Here is a 6,490-nt window from a genome sequence, read left to right as displayed (position 1 = left end):
TGCTGTTATGTAGAGTATTGGTTCTCGGCTTTTCTTCTGCCACTGTTCGTGCACTTGACAGGCTCCCTTCCGCCAGAAAGGCCTCAGCTGCAGCAATTAATGAGCCATTGCTGGCACTACCCCATTCTCCCTCTGATTTAGGGGTCCCAAGGTGTGTGTGTGGGGGGAGGCTGAGGTGGAGGGTACAGACTTGAGATGGTTAAGCCCCAAACAGTGCAGAAGGGCAGTTTCTGTTGCCCCAGGTTAACAGAGAGTTGAATGCAAAAGATTCCCTCCACTGCCCCCACGGAGCAGCAGTTCTGGGGAGGGTGGGATTGGCCCAACCTAAGCGGGTACAGATCTCTAGCCGCGTGTCACTTAAACCAGCGGTCCTCTTTGGATTGTCCCTACAAACTTCTGTGCAGGCTCTAGACAAAAGAACCCAGCCAACCGAATCCTGGGGGGGGTCTACATTTCGGGAAACCTCCAAGGTGACTCTGATGTCTTGCTGGGTGCAGAAGCACTGCTTCCAAGGATGGCTTTTATTCCCCCCCACATAATCCTTCTTTTAGCTTGGTTCTGCGTAGGAGCAGATGGCTTGAGGCTATGCTGGTGTTTTCTGCCATCGGCCAGAGGGAGGAATCTGTGAGCTGAGGAAGGTGTGTGCAGGTAACGTGCCTGGATCGAAGGGGTTAAGGAGAGTTCACTGAGAAGGGGTAGAGTCACCTCATTCTGCATGCATCACTTTTTAGATTATGAAAGTAATACATGTACCTTATAAAAATTCAAATAAATATAGAAATACATATGGTTTAAAAAAAAATTCCCTCCCCATCTCATTCCACACACTCCTCAGAGGGAAGCGTTTTGGCAGTTTGTGGTATGTTCTTCCAAATCTATAAAGAGCTCTTCCCTGGCCGGGTTCGGAGACTGAATGTTTGAGTGGATAGGCGCACTGGATTCCCAGGCCGACTGGGGTTCAAATCCTGCCTCCTCCTCTTCACTCCCTGCCATTTCTTTCAACAAATACTCATTGGCTCTTCCTTGGTGCCAAGCAGTGTTTGAAATGCTGGGAGTGCAACATCCCGGCCCCCCAGGGGGCCGTGGGGTCCTTGCAGTGGGGAGTGCAGAGCCCAGGAAGTGAAGGGACGCGGGTGGGGTCAGGGAAAGGATGATGGCAGCGCAGCGCAGGGAAAGGGAAAGCGCCTTCGCTGGGTCAGACGGGTCACTAGGGAGGCGTCTTCTCGGAGCAGCGCTGGGCTTGAGGCCTGCAGGGCGCCAAAGCCTGGGGCGTCCGGTGCGCGCCGGATGGACAGAGAGGAAAGGCAGATGGACAGAGGAAGGGCAACGTGGGAAGAAGCCGGTGATGCTGGAGGACAGAAGGGAAGGAGGTCACTGGGGTGGAGCGGGCGGCGGAGACGGAGACGGGAGAGGGTCAGAGAAGCGAGAGACTTGTGGGTTTGAGGGAGAGCGCCCGACACAGCTGGCAGGTGGGCGCGGCAGGTGGGCTCCGCGGGGCTGCCCTGCGCAGGGGGGGGGGGGGGGGGGGCGGAGGCGCGGCAGGGGGCGCTCGAGAGCCAGACGGACGGCGCAGGGAGGTGAGGCCGGGCGGGGAGGGGAGGGGAGGGGTGGCCGGGCGCTGGGCCGGGGCTCAGAGCGCAAATTGGGCCAACCGCATCTCTAGGTGGGGGCTGCGAATAGTAACTGCTCACCTCGCTGGTCGTGGCGCACGCAAGGCCCGCTGCGCACAGCCCTGCGCCCACCAGCAGGTGGTCACCACCAGTGCCATTGCCTCCCGGTCTGTTCTTTAGTTAAATAAAACCTGGAAACGTGGCGTTTAATTTTTTTTTCCTAAACGTACAACTGTAAATAAAAGTGGGAAAGAGGAGTGGGCTGGGTCCTGGGTCCCAGAATCCTGGCTGTGCCAACAGCGATGAGCCAGGATGAGGAAGTTCTTGCCCAGCAGCCTCGGGTCTGGATACCCTTGAGTGGGCTCTGTGGGTTCTTGCTGGAAACCTCCTCCTTGCCGCCCCTGGAGACCCTCTTCCTTTGCAGGGGGCTCCCAGCACTGGGCCTCCAGCCCGTGCACCCCTCCCTTAACCCCTCCTGCTTCATCTCCAACCCAGGCCCAGCTCAGCCTCTCCTGGATTTGGGGAGCTGTAGGTCACCCTGTCTGGAAAGTCAGCACTGAGCCTTCTGTTCCCCCCTCTGCCTTTTTTCCCGTCATCTCTTGGAGAGGCTTCTTGGGTGTCTGACTTTGCAGCCTGAGGGTGCGATGGGCTGTCTGGACCCTGGGGTGGTGGCAAGGGCGCAAGCCAGGCAGGCCCGTCCCAAGCTCAAGCTTGAAAGCCCTCTGAGAGGGGGTGGGCGAACCCGAGGGGGCTCAGCACCCAGGTCTTCTGCATGGGAAGGGAGGGGCTGTCTTAGCCAACACACCAGGTCCCCAGTTCTGCCCCAGGGGAGTTCCTAACCCCCCTCTGGGAGATGGGGAGACAGGTGCTCTGCTGTCCTGACCCCAGCCTTCCCCCTTCCCCACATTCGCAGGCTCCAGGGTGGGGAGGCTTACTGCACTCTCAGCTGTGCTGCTGGTGATGAGAACAGTACCCGAAGAGCCAGCAGGTGTTGAGAACCTAGTGTGTCCCAGGCCCGGCGCTAAGCACTTTTCCCTCACTCTCTCTCCTGACCTTGGCGGTGACTCTGGGCTGGCATGCAGTGCCCCTTCCGACGAAGGGCCAGGCGAGGTCAATCCCAAGCTTGAGTTTGAAAGCCCTCTGAGAGGGAGTGGGGGAACCCAAGGGAGCTCAGCACCCAGAACTGTGCTGCCCAGCGCCCCTGCCCTCAGCGCCCTTCCTTCCCAGCACCTGCATGCTCTCTGTTCTCTGCTCACCACCTGCCCAGAAACCCTTCCTTCTCCTGGCTCACCCCAATGGGAGGCCCTTACCCATCTCCCCTTGGAGGTCTTAACCCTGGCCCTTGGAGTCCCCAGGGCTGGCCCAAAGGTCAGCCCCACTCCTTGGCTTGGATGACTGGCAGCGCCGGCGATCTCTCTTCGGCTTCCTCCATTGGCAGGGACCCTGTCCCATCTACTTCCTTTCCACCATGACTGTCACTGGGGGGGAGGGGGGTTCATTGCAGGGTCACACCTGGGCCACACTCTGCACTCTGGTGAGTGTCTCCAGCTCAGGCATCTCCGTGGACTCCAGAGCCATCTCTGGCCACCTTCTGGCCTGCTTACCTGCACCGATGTCCTGCCCACCCCCCACGATTCTCTCCATCATGCATATGCAGCAGCCACGAGGTCCAATCCCACCCTCTGCTAGAGTTCTGCCCACGTGGCTTCCCTCTCCGGCCTCCGGCCTCACAGATCCTCACTGGGATCCAGCGCCCTGCGTCCTGGCAGCCCATCTTGGACCCACCACCCACCCCGAGGCCAGGCTCCTATTGAGCTCACAGACCTGCCTTGCCAGCAACTCTTTGTGGGTCTCAGAGTCTATAGCCAGACTGTAAAGTGTTCTTGAGCCTCCGTGTGTCCCCCAGGGCATATTCACCCACTGATGAATGCTAGACATGTAGCCAGCCCTCAGGATGGCCCCCAATTATTCTCACCTCCCTGTATTTACACCCTGTGTGGTGCCCTCCCGCACTGGGTGGGGTTGACCTGTGTAACCTTGAGGATATTGTGGAAATGATGGAGAGTTAACTCTGAGGGGAGAAACCGTGGCTCCGCCTTGGGCTCCTGAATTCCTTGCTCTGCGGGGAGTGGCCGCTAGGTTGTCAGGACCTCAAGCAGCCCCCAGGGGAGGCCCACTTGGTGAGGAGCTGTGGCCTCCTGCTGACTGCCAGCCTGGACTCACCAGTGAGCGTCCCTGAAGTGAGTTCTGCAGCCTCTGTCAAAGTTTTTCTTTCTTTTTTTTTTAAGATGTTTACTTTTTTTCTTTTTAAGATTTTTTTAATTTATTCATGAGAGACACAGAGACAGAGACAGAGACAGAGAGAGGCAGAGACACAGGCAGAGGGAGAAGCAGGCTCATGAAGGGAGCTCGATGTGGGACTCGATCCTGGGTTTCCAGGATCACGCCCTAGGCTGAAGGTGGCGCTAAACCACTGGGTCACCAGGGCTGCCCAAAGTTTTTCTTTTTAAAGATTGTATTTATTTATTCATGAGAGACCCAGGGAGAGAGGCAGAGACACAGGCAGAGGGAGAAGCAGGCTCCCTCGGGGAGCCCGATGCGGGACTCGATCCCAGGACCCTGAGATCACAACCTTCGCCAAAGGCAGATGCTCCACCACTGAGCCACCCAGATGCCCCTATAGAGTTGACCTTATATATGACCATATATCATGTGTGCACAGATGACCTTAAGAAAAGATTTTCCAAGTGGATCTAATCTAACCACGTGGACCCCTTTAAAAGCACAGAGGGAGTCAGATTTGAAACTGGAGAAAGAGTCCATGTGCTATTGCCGACTTTGAAGGTGGACAGGCCACACATGACAAGGATGAGGGCAGCTCCTGGCTGACAGCCAGCAAGGAAAAGAGGGACCTCAGTCCTACAACCACAAGAAACTAGGTTCTATCAGCAATGTGAATATACTAGAAACACGTTCTTTTTCTTCTTCACCTCCATTAACGAAGACAGTCCTGCCTACGTCTTGACCTCAACTTTGTGAGATCTGAGCAGTTGGCCTTCTGGCCCACAGAGCTGCGAGCTAATAAATAGGTGTTGTTTTAAGCCACTAACTTTGTGGTACTTAGTTACTCAGCAGTACAGAATAAACAGGTGAGGCCCTATGTCCCCTGAAGACCTTGCATAATTTAAGATATATATATATATATATATATATATATATATATATATATCATATATATATATATATGAAAGTAGGCTCCATGCCCAACAGGGGCTTGAACCCACGATGCTGAGATCAAGTCTTACACTCTACCGGTCAGGCGCCCTAAGATACATATTATCAAAGGAATAAGTGTAAGAGGTGGGTGAGTTCTCAGCATAAACACACCATCATTGGGGCATAGTTTCCTTTTTGGCTACTTTTTCATTTCTTAGGACTGTCTTTGGTATTTTGCAAGAGGCTTGCTTGTAAGTTAGTGCCCCGATTGGTCAGTGTATCATGTGGTTCGTCTGGCTTTCTTCACATTGTTTTATCACCGAGGGCTCCCATTCTAAAGCTACTGGCTTTGGAGAGCATTTTTCAGCATGGCTCCGCTTCCTGCTCCCTAACCAGTGGGTTTGGGGAACGCGGTTATGGATAAGAAAACAGATTTCAGAAACATCATATTTCAGTATATAACATGCAAACGGAGGAATGCAGAAATCCTGAGCGTGTGGCTTTCTGCAGTTTGGAGCATGTCCATGCAACTGGCATCCGGATCAAGATGTGCACATTTCTGTTCCCCAGAAGCCTTCTTGTGCCGCCCCCCAAGTCACTGTGTCTGCAAGAGTAAACCACTATTGGGCCCAAAGCAGCACAGGTTTATTTGCCCGAATAAACCAGATTGTGAGTGATGATATAAGGGAATGCTAAACCAACAGTCCAAAAGTCCCCAAAAGGACTGGCCACAGTCCCAGTGCATACACACAACAGGGGGCTTTTCAGGACACAGATGATGGGGGTGTGCCCGGGCTTTTCACATGTCATGCAAGGACTGTGTTCCAGAAGGTCTCATGACATATAGAACTCTCATGATGAAGTCTAGTTCTGTCATTGAAATAAATTACTGTAACGTAGGGTTTGCATGACTTGGCATTTGGGATGAGTGAACATCTTTAGGATTGCCTGATTTCTAACTTGGCAGGATTTGAATGCATACACTCCTGCCAGAATCCCCCGTGGGACTGTGAGGGTCTGTGCGTCAGCATCTTGGGGACCCCAGGGCCCCGCCATGGTGGTGGTATGGGATCCCTGGTTCTGGGTGTGGTTCTTTGTTCTGGTCCTGGGGCCAGGAGGATTACAGTCCAGTCCTCTCTCTGCTGCTTCCTTGCCTGTTATAACCCTGGGGAACGTCTTGCCTGGGGGGCCGGTTTCCTCATCCGGCCTCTGGAGTTCATGGATGACAAGTCCAGACACACAGCGGGAGCCAATGGGAGCCTGCTGGCACCAGTCCCGGCTTGGGTGGGAAAGACCTGCTTTCCTGTCTCTCCCCCAACCACCCCAGGCTGCTTGGAGGACTTTGCCCCCTGGGGGAGTGAAGCCAGCAAGCCCCAAGCCAGAGAGCCTGGCTGCAGAGCCTCTGCAGGAAGGGGCCCAGGCTCAGATGCCAGGGTCAGAGCCGGGGTTGGGCAAGAGCAGAGCACAGGGCCCCCTGATCCTGGGCAGGGATATTTGGAAACACCAACAATTCTGGGAAATTTGATGGCAGGAAGTAAAAGGAGGGAGGGGCAGGAGGAAACAGCAGTGTGCACCCCGGGCCCCTCCTGGCCTGGCTCCCCATACCAGTGATGAGTGAGGTGACCAGCAGGGGGGCAAGGGGGAGGGGGCCAAACCAGGAGAGT

This window comes from Vulpes lagopus, chromosome 10 (genome assembly GCF_018345385.1).
Source record: "Vulpes lagopus strain Blue_001 chromosome 10, ASM1834538v1, whole genome shotgun sequence".
Classification (NCBI taxonomy): domain Eukaryota; kingdom Metazoa; phylum Chordata; class Mammalia; order Carnivora; family Canidae; genus Vulpes; species Vulpes lagopus.
The sequence above is the reverse complement of the archived record's forward strand: the minus strand, read 5'-3'. Positions refer to the sequence as shown.